Here is a 15,013-nt window from a genome sequence, read left to right as displayed (position 1 = left end):
GAGAGTTCTTCCATAATTTTTGGGGGTTAGATATGTATCTCAAGATGAATGTCTGCTTTTCAAGAGGATTAATCTCTTTCTCAAGGTGGCTGGTTCTCTCTCTTGCAGCAGGAGACTGGCTGATCATGTCGATATTACGTGTTGAAGCTGGATGAGATGAATTCAGCTGTATCTGACTTAGATGCAATTGCATGATAGGAGTGCAGCACAAGAGGATGCTCAAGAGGATCTTTTCTGTAACCTCAAAGGTTTAATTTGTGTGCTTGTATGATGGTCCACTGTTTTCAATACAGTACTATCCAGATATACAGTCTCTTTAAACAGAGGATTTGAAAATGGAAATAGAACATAAAGAATAAGATAACAAAAAACAATAATGACTTTAGAGGGACTTACCTAGTGAATACTTTATATAGCTGGTACAACTTCTGTAGCTGACACAGTGCATCCAACTTAAGTATAACCTGGTCTTCTCTTTCTCACCAGCATAATTTTATGCACCTAGACTTTTTTTCTATGAAATCACTATATTTTCATCTTTGAAAATCTGTACAGCACATTGCAGGACAGCATGGATAAAAAAATGATATTTGTATTACTGACAGTGATGTACTTAATTATGAATTTAAAAAGTTTGTAACAAACTGTTGTCCAAAAAAAAACAAATAACATAACCAAAAAAACAACTGTCAAAGAAGCTAGGCAAATTATTTTCATTTTTTGCCTTCTTTTTAATCTTTAAAATTCATTGTAATTTTTTTATAGCTATTGATTTTATGTGGACAGAAATCAGACAATATGGTAATAGGCAGCGTAAAACCCTAACTAACAGAAGTTAATTCCACAGAGGACTTCTAAGATGTAGTTCTCAAAAACTCAATGATTTTATTTTTTATTTATCTTCTGTTTTTTTCTCTAAGCTTATTTTTAGTAACTAATGGTCTAATTCAGGATCTTCAAAATAAAGAAAAATATTTGTTAACTATTTCAATATTTTTATTAGACTAAAGAACAAGATGATTGCAGTTTTTCTTTTTTTTTAAAAATATTTTCTTTCTAAAATTACCCATACTTTCAAAGTAATGCTCTATACTGCAGTATTATATGTACCTTAGCTGGTTTTTCTCAATACCTACTAATTTTAAATCATGGCACTTCATAAGCTTTCCTTTCTATTACTACTCTCTGTAGTCAGTCTGTGATGCAGGCTGGTATTATAATCAAGCTATTGGTGTCTAAGTTCCAGTCCAAGATCATTAATCCTATAATTTCTAAAAACTTTACTGCGTATTGCTTCTTAACTGGCTGAGAGTGTTGGCCAGATTAGTATTTATTCACTGCTAATAACATACTGAAGCAGGCATGGTTTCAGCTATATAAATAGTGCTTAAGCATAAACTCTATCAACGTGCAGAGCTGGGCATACCATAATGTCTCTGGCTGTAAGAGACTAAATGAGTGAACATATGGTCAGAACTTCAGTTTTCTTTAGGTAAGAAAATAATAAAGAAAATACGTAAATATTAGGTAAATGTTTAAGGAAAAAAAATGGGAGAAAAACACTTCAGGAACTTAGGCCTGAATGCATTCAATCTAAAGATCTTACATAAGACATCCAAATATGATTGCAGCTGATTCAAATTGTGTGTGAAGGGGGTGGGGAGGCACTTCCAAGTGATGTAGGTTGAAAATCTCTTTGGGGGTATTTGTCTCTCACTATTTGGTTGAAAAGAAAGTTTAGACTGTCACTTTCCTAAACTAAGGAAAGCCCTCAGATTTAGGTAAGAGAAACTGAGGCCCCCAGGGAACGCTTCACCAACATTTGTGATGAAGAACTGAATGAGAGAAAGTATTCATTGAAATGAGGAGAGGGAAACTCAACCTTCAGTCAATAGGTGTTCATTAAGTTCATAGACACAATAAAAAAAATAATTAATTTCATTCTCTCTAGATATTTCCCAATGAAAGCTTATCACCAAAAGCATTTATCCTATGCTGCCTAAATTGGTTTAGATATGTGCTCTGGAATTTGGAAAGTGGCTGTATCAGATAAATCTAAAGGTTCTTAGGGAACACTTAGTCCTTCTGAGCTGATCTTCGCTAAGTTCCTCTGAGTCAGGGATATTAAAAGAAAAAAGAGTGAAAGAAAGACAGTTATCTTTAAACCTGTAAAATTCCTGTAGCTCATTTTCAATAATTGCAGTTTTGAGATAATTTTCCTTCTGTCTTGTTGACAGAATTATTTTTACACACAATTTTACTTCTACAAGTAGCATTTCAGGACACAAAGAAAGAAAAGAATAAACTTAAAGCCCTTGTTCTTGGATTGAAATATTTTATAGAAACGCCACAGATTACTTTGTTTATTTTTAATGGTTATTTCCATTTTATATCTACCTATTTGTGAAACAGAAGACTGATTATAAACTGCTACTGTTTACAGTAGCTTTGGACTTTCAGCTACACCCTAGTAACTATTGTAGACCTCACCATAATGATGATTCTCCCACTCACTCCTATTGAATTTCCACGATGTACAAACCATATTTTATTTTAATGACAAGGTACTCTGCTTTTTGTCAAAGCATAAATTATTGCTGTTTTGCTTTTCTGTTGTTATTGAATTTCTATATCAGGGCTATAACTTCATTGTGGTAAACATGCTAAGAGTTCATATATATACATATACATGCATACATATGGGATCATACATACATCTACATATACACATATACATACATATGCAAAAGGCAAGGCCCTTCACAGTTTAATTGCAATATAAAATCAGTTTAATCTATAATCTTGTTTAAAAAAACCAAAAACAAACCAACAAAAAACTAAAAACCACCAAACAACCAAAAATGATTTTTCTCCTATCTCTTCATCAGAATATTAAAAAAAACCTGACCCAGTAATTATTTCATCGGATGTTATTGTTTCCTACCATTCATGTTTTTCTTGCTTAGGTGCTATTTCCTCATGAATATCTGAAATGACAAATATTTTGATGAGTATTTTTAAATTAAGGCCACTGATGCATGCTTACATTTTTCTGTTTGAATCATGATTGTTCTTTTTGAACTGTAAGTATATTTTGATTTTTGTTTGCCAGTGGATGCATGGAGATTTTTTGTGTTTTGTAGAATATTTGTCGTATATAATACACTTTAACACATCTTTAAAGTAATTGCTGCTTTTTTATTATTTCTCATATATAGAGTTATGGATACTAATGAAGATATACATATAAAGGAATACAATGCACATGAATGCATATATCATGTTTTTAATATTACAATATTACAATTAAAAATGTTGAAAGCCAAAGTGTGAAATTTACACAGGCCTTATTATTTTCAGATTGGTGCATCACTGTGTGCCAATTTTCAGATTGGTGCATCACTGTACTTTTAGGAACAGAATCACAGAATGAGGGAATGGTTGGGGTTGAAAAAGATCTCTGGTGGTCGGTCATTTGGTCCAACATCTCTCCTCAAAGCAGGGCTACCTGGAGCAGGTTGCGTGGGACCATGTTGAGTCAATTTCTGAATATCTCCAAAGAAGGAAAAAAATAAAGTGTTTCCTGATATTCATATGGCTCCTCCCATATTTTAATCTGTACCCATTGCCCCTGGTCCTATTACTAAGCACCACTGAAAAGAGCCTGTCTCTGTAATTGTACCCTTTCCTCATGTATTTATGTGCATTAGAAAGGTCACCCCAAGCCTTCTCCTTACCAGGGTAAATAATCCCAGCTCTCAGCCTTTTCTCACAGAGTAGTGACTCAAGTCCTTTAAAGATATTTGTGGCCGTATACTGGACTCTTTCCAGTATGACTCTGTCTCTCTTTTAGCAAAGAGTGAAGAGCTGGACACAGAACGCCATGCGTGGCGAGAGCAAAGATTACCTACTTCAACCTGCAGGCAGTGCCCCTCTAAATGCAGCCCAGGGTGTCTTCTTTTCTTCATGGGCACAGTTTTTGGTTCCTGTTCAAGTAGGTGTCAGCAACAGCCCCAGGTCTTTTCATGCAAATCTGAAAAGAATATTGTATTCTAAAATGTGAATCACTTATTGAAGGTATTTTGCCTTGTTTCAACAGTTTTAGCCAAAAGTAAGACAGCTAATGTGTAAAGTAATGTGGGATGTGTCCACCTTTATGTGCATAAACCAGAAACCACTAGAAAATATTAATATACACTAGAATAGGCATTCTACAACAGCTTACTGGGAACATATTTTAAGGAGTATTTTTTTTTTTTTTTTAATTATTATGTAATACTTCCTCAGGTCTGAAATAAGAAAGCGTTTATATGCTAATCATACATGTCTGAGTTATTACTGAGTAATTATTCCTCTGTATTTCCACATACAGACAAGCTCTAAATGCAGGCAGTACTTACACTTCTTTTTGCAGTAATATAGTTGGAGCAATGTAAACATGACCCAATGCAAAGAAGGGCCTGACAACCCAAAAGCTTTCCCTTGCAGATTCATGGATACTGGTACTTATTGGAGCAGTCTGTGGCTGAGATAGAAATACATATGGAAAGCAGCAGACAGCATGTTCCTCAGAGAGGAATCTTGGCCATGTCAAAGAGTTCAGCACAGAAATTGTGAGCAAGGAAGCTGTCAGTTCCTGTTTGTCTTGACTTCATTTAGGAAAGAGAGACTTTGTGCCCATTCCATGGAGGTAAATCAGACACCAAGTAAAAAGCATCTGAAAGGTGTCTGTTTCACTTCATGATGGAAACTTAAAAGTAAGACCTGAATGCTATCTGTCCAGGACCAGCAGCACTTAAGTGGATAACATAACCCATTATATTGGTTTAGATCAACACTGCAAGGGCTGAAAAGTCTCTTGAGAAGCAGAGACAAGGAGAGTGCAGGAGGCATTGTTACTGAGCATTTCACACAAAGAAAATAGACAGAGACAAGGACACAAGTCTCAAAGTAATAAGGGTCTTCCCCATGTGGGAAAAAACAAACTTTAAGAAAAAATAGGAAAATTATAACCATTATTCAAGAGAATTTTCTGTCTGGATTCTTGAATGCATTATTCTGAGACTGCAGGACATCTGTGATAGTCAGATGTCAGTCTGTTATGGATATATAAAAACTCCACCCTGAGAGAAGAAGCAGTTTGTCACTCCTGCTTGGGTGACTCAAAGGCACCAATCTAGACAGATTTCCACTTCACACTCTCTGTTTTTTTCTGGTCCTCTAAGTGCCCCAGCCCGGGAATTAATGGCAATGCATCCATTTGCCTACATTTCTCATGTGTGAAACTCCAAGTGTAGGGGTGGAATGGAGAAAGGAAGAGGAAAGCAAAAGAAATATGAATAAATATCTGAGATGAGGCTGAAAACTAGCCATGTTACACACTCAGTGTGTCACACTCTTTCATGCATGAGTTCAAGTGTGACAAAAAGATCAGGATGTTTCGAAGGGTAACCTTCATCAGTTTAAAAGGCCAGTTCTTTGTCTATGGTAGTCTAAATGAAGACTTCTGTGATGCATCTATTTGATAACATGCAAACTCACTAATTCCTGACACACAGGTCTTTATCAGATCTATTGTCAGGACTGGGAATTAACCTTACATCTGAGTTAGTGGATCTGCTATGAAATCTGATTTAGCAGAGTTCTCAGGAGATCATCTGTGTGCTTATTTCATTTTTGGACAATGTGCAACAAACCTTGGAGAGGAAAGAATATTTAACAAAAGAGACAGCAATATAATACAATATCTCTCTTATTTTTACCTCCAAAGGTTTATTATATATCTGAACACGACTCTGATTTAAGCATTACAATTAGCATTTAATGTTTTCAAGATGCAGTGGTGATAACTGCATGGACTGTTATGTCATCAGGTTAGTGAACACACTGAAAATCCTTAATAAAAGACATGCTAGAATTCACTGCAATATAAAGACAAACACATTTCAAAGCAACTTGTGACTGCTGACACTTGCTTCCATTTAATTTTTATTAACTATTGTTTATTACCTGAGTCAAGGAAAATCTGTTCATTATTTTATCAAAATGAAGACAGGTGTTTTTCTAAACCGCCCCTCAAAGACTCTTTAGCCGTCTTCTTCCATTGTGAAAATAGTCAGGGAAGTTATTAATGAACACTGCAATATTGCACAGATGCCATGGTGCAAAGTGGCCAAAGGGACAGCGCAATGGTATATGGAATTCATTGGAGTAGGTGGGAGATGAGGAAAGAGAAACAGTCAAGGACAATTTTGCTTAGACAAATGAGTAGGATAAGATCTACAGCCAGGAAAACAAATGAGGAGACTGAGAAGGAAACAAATGAGCAATAAAACAAAAGCCCACAGGGCAAAGCCATGCTTGTGATGAAGGGAGCCAACAGTATATTTTAAAGGCACAACAGAAGACTTTTGTGTTCACTCTTGCCTATAAGCTGCCATGAGGAAGTCTAGAAGTTTGTCTGCTGTTATGCAGCATGGTACCTATCCTCCAAACCAGATTAGGTCATAAAATCAGTTTCTCAGGAGCTAACAGCTGTGAACTGTGAAAATTAATTTTCTGTTGTTGTATCTCCTAAATAATTCAGGAGTAGTCTGATGTCTCTATTTATGGTAACAACAGCTGCACAAATGATGGGATTACTGAATCCTAGTACAGATGGAACACTAAGGGATTACATGGAGACCTTGTAAAAGATAGTTCACGCTGGGGTGATGGAAAGAGGAACAAGGTGTAGGGTGTATTTTGATGATGGTATGACAATAGACATGAATCATGGCTCGGGAAGGTCAGACTGAAGGTCTGGAAAACCATCACCCTGGGAAGGGTTGGGGAGCACAAAGAAATGCTGCTCAGTGAAACTGTGCTAATCACCATCCTGGTGGTTATGCAAAACTTCAGCAGTCTAGTCAAACACTGACCTACTTGGCTATTACAGCAAAGGTCCTGCTATGAAGGGGGTGTTGGACTAGATGGCCTCCAGAGGTCTGAGCCAACGCTTATTTCTATGATCTGTGGTTGTCTACTTCAGTGAAACCTTTTCTTTTAACTACTGCTGCTGCTATACAGCAATTCCAAGCAAAATACAGCTAATCAAAGTGGGACACAGGAAAAATGAACTTCAGAACTTAGAAATACTTACCTGAATTCCTGGGGTTTTCATGCCATATTTTTTTGCATTGGAAGAGAAGCTAGTTCACCATCACAAGCCCTATATATATATCTATATATTCAGTGAACAGAATATATATTAAGTAAACCCCTAGCAGACTGTATACCTGTTATGTGCCTATCTCTTTTCTTGAGACTTAGGTGAAGAATTCACCTCTTTTATCCTATTAATCTCCCCTGTCTCTTCTCTGTGGTTAGAATATACTTCTCTGATTTCTGCTGTGCGTCTTGCTGAGGATCCTGATTCTTTATGCCTAACATGCTCTCCTCCAAATACACTGTAGCAGCAGCATTAGTCACTTGGGAACAAAGTGCTCTTGGATACAGCGCATTGTTTTCTTCAACAGACACACAGAATGGATGGCATATCTGAAGCTGCTTTTACAATGCCTTTTAATGTTTCTGACCTCCTCCATTCTAATTGGAAAGCAGTGCATAAGTAGTGCCTGATTTACCATTTTTATAGACATTTAAAATCATGCACTGCATGTGATTTTAGGACAAGAGGGCGGATGGGGTGTAATTTTTACGTATACTTTCTAAATATAAATGTAGTGTTTCAGAGATACTCTGTGCTGGTGCTAATGAAAATCTGTGGCAGATTTTGCCAAGTATTATTCATACTGCATTCTGTGGTAGGTTATACAACCCATGAGAAATTTCTTCAGGCACTTCCACTAACACTAAAACCTAGCAAATGCCACAAATCCTTCCTGGTTTAGTTATATGCTCCAGATAATGCTGGCTTTCTAATTTTGACTAGTCTTGGTGTGTAAAACCACTACATTTCTAACATATTGTCATTTACAGACTGCTCTCTCTCTCTCTCTTTGACTCTCAATTTCTCTATGAAACCCCTAGAAAAATACTCTTCTGCTTCATGGTGAAGACAGTGTCTCATCTAATTTTCCTTGTCTGAAAGTTAGGCATCAAGACTAAGGCAGTCATTAAGGCTATAGTCTACATCTGAGAAATAGTGAGCAAGAGAGTGATTCATCCTCAAAGTTTTGGACAGCTATTTCAGGATAGCATGAAATTTCCTCTGGGAGTGCCTACTTATTTCCTTCACTGACTGCATATGGTGCTGCTCACTCAGCTTCAGAAAAGGTAATGTTTAGGTGCAATGTGTCCTTTCCTTGGATGCATTTCCTAGGCTGCAATATGAAGACTTTGGAACACCAGTTTCTGTGGAATAAATCTTGATTCATGTGTGACTGATAATATTTAAATTAAGGGGGTTGCCTCTCTGGTGATGTAAAGATATTTAATTTTAGGTATTCATGTTACAGCAAAATGTCTTGTGTTTGCTGTGAAAAGTCAAATTTCTCTCTTATAAGGATATCTGGAAAATTGTGTAAGTAGGACAGGGCTCACCTTTGGAGTGAATCTCCTTAAGACTAACTGTTGTCAGCTATTTTAAACTATATCAAGTCAATATTACATTAACAAGTACTTGGAAGCGTGGTCCCTTAACAAAACAGCCTCAGCCTCTTGTATGATATTTTAAAACAAAATTTTCAGTACTGAAGAAACTCTGTATCCTACAAATACTCTAAATCATGGCAACAACGTGGAATTTATGGGTTGTGTAAAATGATTTTTTCAGGTTTTTTAATAATTTTTGGTCAAGTTAACTTTCAAGACTGTGTAAAAGATTAGTAAGCATTAAGGAACTAAACCCATACAAGGATTTAATAGTAGTAAAAATAGTTTTGAAACATGGTTGTTTAGATACAAATATAAATAAATATATATGCAGTGTCTGAGCTAGCATAGCCAATAATAGTAACTTAGAATCATAGAATCAAAGAATCATAGAATATACTGAGTTAGAATGGACCATCATGTTCATCAAGTCTGGCCCAGTGCAGGACTCCTAAAAATCACACAATGATTTTAAAAAGATCATTTATTTTCATTTGGTTGGTATGTGTTTTTCTAAAACATTTTAAGTATATGAAAATGCAAAATATTTGCTGATTATTTCTAAATATTGTTCTCTGTTGATTTTTATGTGATTGTTAAAATAAGTGAATAAAAGATTATGAACGGAATTAAAAAGTGGATCTTATGGGAAAAAAAATGCTTATTCCAACTTGAAAACCTTGTGGGTTTTTTTGTAATCTCCTCATTATATGGCATGGAATATTTCCTAACATTATAAAATTATTTAAGGTCAAGATATTATTATTTCCTTAGAATATTTAATATGATAGCGAAAAGGGAGGCAAATCAGGCAGCATGGAGTTACTGTCCCTGACGTGAGATGTGACCTAGAGAGTATTTGAAAAGTGATACAAAAGAAATGTTCCTCTTGCCCTTACCAACTCCTGGAATAAACTCATTTTACCAAACAAATCCTTGTGCAAGTTCTGTTAGTATGGCTTGAATGCATGGTTCTGTAGTGAGCTACACCAAGTGATGCACTGGGCACTATGTCACATGAATTAGCTAATTTCTTTAATTCTTAAATCTATCTTTCCCCCTAGACACATCATAAAACCTTTCATAGAATGGTCAGCCTTTCTTCTGAAATCTGGGTATGGATTCATGCATTCAGTTCTGTCATACAAGGTGCAGCATGTACTGGACTACAAAATATTGAATAAATTCTCCACATTAAGTTTGCCAAAGAATATATCTCCTTTTTTCTTCATGGTAACAGGGAAATAATTTAAATAGATGTCAAACATAAATCAAAAGATGATGATGAGTCTAATAATTGTCTCAAGAAAAATTATTATTTGTATTACAGAAATATGTAACTAAATGTACATAAACCAGAAGATCACTGACTGGGAGTCCATGAAAATGTAATTGGATACTAGACAGATTGTTGTCCTGTGCTTGATATTATTGTTCTGTGCACCTAAATCATGCAGGGAGGTAGTTGAGTCAACCCCAAATGGGAAGATAAATAAATATATTTTTTTCTGTACTTATTACTGTTGTCATAGATTATATACAAATTCCCATAGGTTGTGTAGCAATGAAACTAGAAACTAGAGAGGAAGAAGACAGTCTCATCTGAGCAATGATCTCCCTGATTAGCAAAAAAGAAATGCAGGTGAAAAATCTGGAAGCTGTTTTTAATCTTTTTTTGGTAGAGGAAGAGACAAACTATATATTTTCTGAACTGGAGTAGAAACCAAGTCATAGATGACGAAGGACTATGTCTCCTAATAGTTTCTCTATAGCTGTAAGAAACTATTTTCTGTGTGTGGTAGCAAACAAGGAGTTCAGATACTTTATATTTATCCTAGAATGACTGTTCAAGGCAAAATATCTGGTTTAATTTACTTTTTGGCTGGAAAAAAGAAAGAAACTATGCTCTGCTAGTAGTGTTAGAAAATGCAATGAAATTTATCAGTTGAACTACCTAGGAAAGATGCAATTTGAGATCCCTTTGAACAAAAAAACTGCAGAAACACTGGGGTCTTGGTAACATTATATTCTATGAGTAGTTAGAACTAGGTTTATACCTTAACTGTTCTCCTGACAAATCCTTGGACATTTCCCCCAGGCGAGTTTCTCCACTTCTGGGACACTTTCTGAAAAAGTATTTCCTGTTTTAGAAAATCATATAACACTCTATGAGTTTGCATGATTTCTTGAAATTTGCAGATAAAAAGGGCTGTAAAGTTCAGAGCATGCATTTTGGGCAATTATGTGCTTCACATGGAGGGAATATTATGTCCTCTCTCATATTTTGGGCCTTTGAAAATGTTCCTCCAGTAGCAGATAATATCATCTGATGGGCAATTTGTGTACATGTCTTGCCTGTCAAATCTTTTTCCTTAACTATATACTTGAATGTGAGTAAGTAATGAATAATAGATGTAATGCCATTCAAAATCTGTCATGATGTCCTGGCACTCTCATTTATATCCTACTGATCCTGATGCCTCTCCCTGACTCACAGCTTCTGTTCCGCTGAAAAAATATATCATTTGAATAAAGGGAAGAAGGGAAGAGGAAGTGTCATGCCTAAGTCCTTGCTTCATTCCTTTTGTTTTCTTGATAGGGCTAAGTTCTACTCTAAGCAACCATTTTGTTGCTTACTAAAACATTGCATTATCTTTCCATAGGCAAAGTGCTCCCTATCGTGTTTCTGCAGATTTCTGTGCTATTCTAACACTTGTCCACATTATGGAAGCACTTATATCCTCTGTTAAGGGCTTCAAGGCATAAAATATGTATTCTGTTACCTCTGGTGTGCATATGTAAAGATGCATGAGCTATAGCATGAGTGAGTGCTGCATGAGGAGATAAGCAAGCCACTGTAACAAAGGATATAGATTTTCACAGCAGAGCCTGCTGTGGGTGGCTGGTGCTATACAAGGGGACAGGGACACACCCTTTTCTCAACCTGTAGAATTGCAATAGTACAAGAATGGAAATTGGAAAAAAAAATGCAAAATGGAAACCACCAGCTATGCTTAAGCACCAAGAAATGCTTGCAGTTATGTGACAGGAAGAAACAAACAAAGCGGAAAATAAAACAAGACCATTTATTTCTGTTTCTTCCCTTTGTTTCTGCCTACATCAAACTACTAAACAAGGTTGTCTTTTTTTTTTTTTTTTTTTTTGCTTCTTTTTTGGTTGCTCTCTTTCTATTTTTTTTTTCTTCACTGAAACTGTAATAAGCTTACTATTCTGGTGCTACAACATTAACATTTCACTAGTAAAACTATGTGTCAAAAAAAATATTTTGCATGTCTCAGCAAATATGTCTTCTGTTTGAGACATGCAAAAGTTAAGGTCAGGGTGCACAGTTTCTCTTTATTTTCTGTATTTGCTGAAAAGGAATCCTCTTATTTAACATTATAGACATAATTCTGCAGCATCACAAATTTTTACTGAATCTGAGTTTTCTAGTCATAAATTGCAGTAGTCAATGGAATCATGGGCTTTGACCCTCTTTTTCCTTGTGGCAACCCCTTTGGTTTTTTAATGTGCATGTGATCTTCCTCTTCCTATGTTTCTTTCTTTCTTTCTTTCTTTCTTTCTTTCTTTCTTTCTTTCTTTCTTTCTTTCTTTCTTTCTTTCTTTCTTTCTTTCTTTCTTTCTTTCTTTCTTTCTTTCTTTCTTTCTTTCGCTTTCTTTCTTTCTTTCTTTCTTTCTTTCTTTCTTTCTTTCTTTCTTTCTTTCTTTCTTTCTTTCGCTTTCTTTCTTTCTTTCTTTCTCTCTCTCTCTATCTCTCTCTCTCTCTCTTTCTCTCTTTCTCTCTTTCTCTCTTCTCTCTTTCTTCTTCCTACTGCCCCACCACCTGGAACCCTGGCCCGTCCCTTTGCCACCTACAATCTCTCCCTTACAGAATAACAGCTGTTTGTAAGTCTTCTCAAACAATGAAAAATTAGCCAGAAATTAACATATCTTAGTTCTTTTACTAGAAATCCAGCATCACTTAAAATAACATTCATAATTATTTACCCCCCGGTATTTATCCCTTGATCCATTTGCTGCACTTTGCAGCCTGTGTCTGTAACAGCATAGTCTTTGATCACAAGGGAAATTTTGATTGGAAGCATGTGCTTCAGCAAGCTTAGTTTAAGTCATTTAAACCAAATATTTTTAGGACCCCCTCTGGGAAGCCTGTGACCTCAGTGTATTAGCAACCTTGATTCCTCGTTCCCCCCCACCCCAGCCCCTGTATTGTGGCACACAGATTTGCACACAAAAGCTAGCTGCAGAAGTCATGCTGGCAAAGAATAAACTTCTCAGTTTCCTCTTCACCATTCTAAATGAAAGCTCTGTTTTCCTTAGCCTGAAGTGTTCTTTGGCTCCTCATTCAAAAACTAGGAGACTCAAAACTATGCTTGAATAGCAGCACCTTTAGAGCAGGCTGCTTTGGGCACCAATAAACCAATTTCCCCTGCCCTTGATTGGTCTCTTGAGGAGCTCAGCATGTTCCCAGCCATTTTCAGATGCCAAAACTGTCATGACAAAGGCAATTCATATGGTAACAAGAGATGTTCGCATCCAAAACACTGTTTCCTGAGGGGCTTGTCTACATAAGCTGCTGAAACACATTAGAAACAGTTACAATCGCATTTCTTCCCCAATGCAACTTTCTACGAAACCCTTGTAATTGCCCACATCTTGTATACTTGCAGTCAGACAAAGATCAAAAGCTTGATTGAGTCAGATACAGAATAAATTACTCTTTGTAACTCAGACCAAGTAAAGGCTGCCTCGGTGAAGGAATACATGCCGTGAGCAAACAACCTGGCAATGGAAAAACATGCACTCCCAAATGAGTATTTATCTCGTATGTTACTGGGAGATGTGCAGCCAAACTGGATGTCTACATACAGCTCAGACCTAACCAAGGAGTGTCTGATTATCATATCATGGTGACTGTTGGCTTCTTTATTATGCTGTGTGGTGTAAATAGTAGTTAAATACATTGGTTCGCTTTTCATCTGCACCCATATATACTGGACACCGGTGTAAGACATTAAAGGACCTATTATTGTAATTATTCCTGGGGCTGATTCCAGACCTAATTTTGTGAGTCTAATTCAAAGGACTATATGCTCTAAGAAGCTCACTGTAACACAGCAGCATTCTGAACCATGCCGCTAAATCCAATCTGTGTGCAAAAGAAAGGGCATATTTCCATTTCATATTCCCTCTCCTCAAGAGAAGCTTCATCCGCTTTGTAAAATTGACTTTATAGCCCATTTATGATACTAAAGTAGCACAAGAGTGAGATCAAGAATCTGCTCATTTCTGTGCCTAACTTAATTGTGTGCCTTAAATGAAAACATAATAATATAAGTAATATTTATTTTCATGATTGCTGGATAAAATAGATTTATCTATGAATACACTTAGTTCTCTGAGGCTTTAACAATTAGATGTTTTTGCATTCTTTAAAAAATTATTTTTATGCATTTCTTGGGGTTAAAGTGGAAGCTATTCTGGCCCCTTGGGTAACTCTGTAATTATGCAGCCTTAGAACACCATTGTATGAAGATTTTCCAGCCCACCATTAAATCCTTCTTGAAAAAAATGGATTATGTATGTAATAGACTATGTAATGACTCTAACCCTTCCTGAATATCTGCTAAAAAAAAAAAAAAAGGAAAGCAGATACTAAATCAAATTTTCTGTCTTATTTGTGTTTCTCACAATCTGAACATTTTGGAAAACACAATACCTTCCCTCCAAAGTTGCCATGCTCCCATGTGCATTACTGTCCAAGTGTCACATTTTTAAAGGAAGGACATTTTTATAGCCAGTAGGATGAAGGAGAAATTTTAAAAAGCTTCATGTGGGCAAAGTGTTGGTAACAGAAAAATGGACTCATAGCAAAATTCTCCCTGATCAAAACATGTCAATGTTTACGAGGCTATGGGATAGTAACTCTTCCTATGGTTCTGACCACTGCTGACATCTACTTCACTCTGAATGGCATTGTGAACCTGTGGAACTTTTCTGATGCATGTTGCTGCATTCGAGACTTAGTGTTCCTTTCTTACAAAGAGAACAGATGGGTCTCTAGCCCCCATCAGAAGTATTTGAAACCAGAGGTACCTCCTCTAACTACGATCGCAACCTAAAATTTAGATTCATCTCACTTAATTGGGACATTTATTTTGTGCAACTGGAATCTGTAAATTTTGTAACAAGTCAGTAGGAAAAGAATAAGCTGTATCTGTGAGCGCTGTAGGCATATGCATATTTTGCTCCTAAACTGTACATTCAGTCATGTATAGGTTTCAGGGAGGTAAAAAAAAAAAAATAGAAGCCATGTTATATTCCACGACTACCTGATCCAGGCAGACAACAGGGCAGGATGGCAGAGGGTACCATGGTACATCTTAATACCTACAGC

The sequence above is a fragment of the Sylvia atricapilla genome, chromosome 2 (assembly GCF_009819655.1).
Source record: "Sylvia atricapilla isolate bSylAtr1 chromosome 2, bSylAtr1.pri, whole genome shotgun sequence".
Classification (NCBI taxonomy): Eukaryota; Metazoa; Chordata; class Aves; order Passeriformes; family Sylviidae; genus Sylvia; species Sylvia atricapilla.
This window is presented reverse-complemented; position numbering follows the sequence as displayed.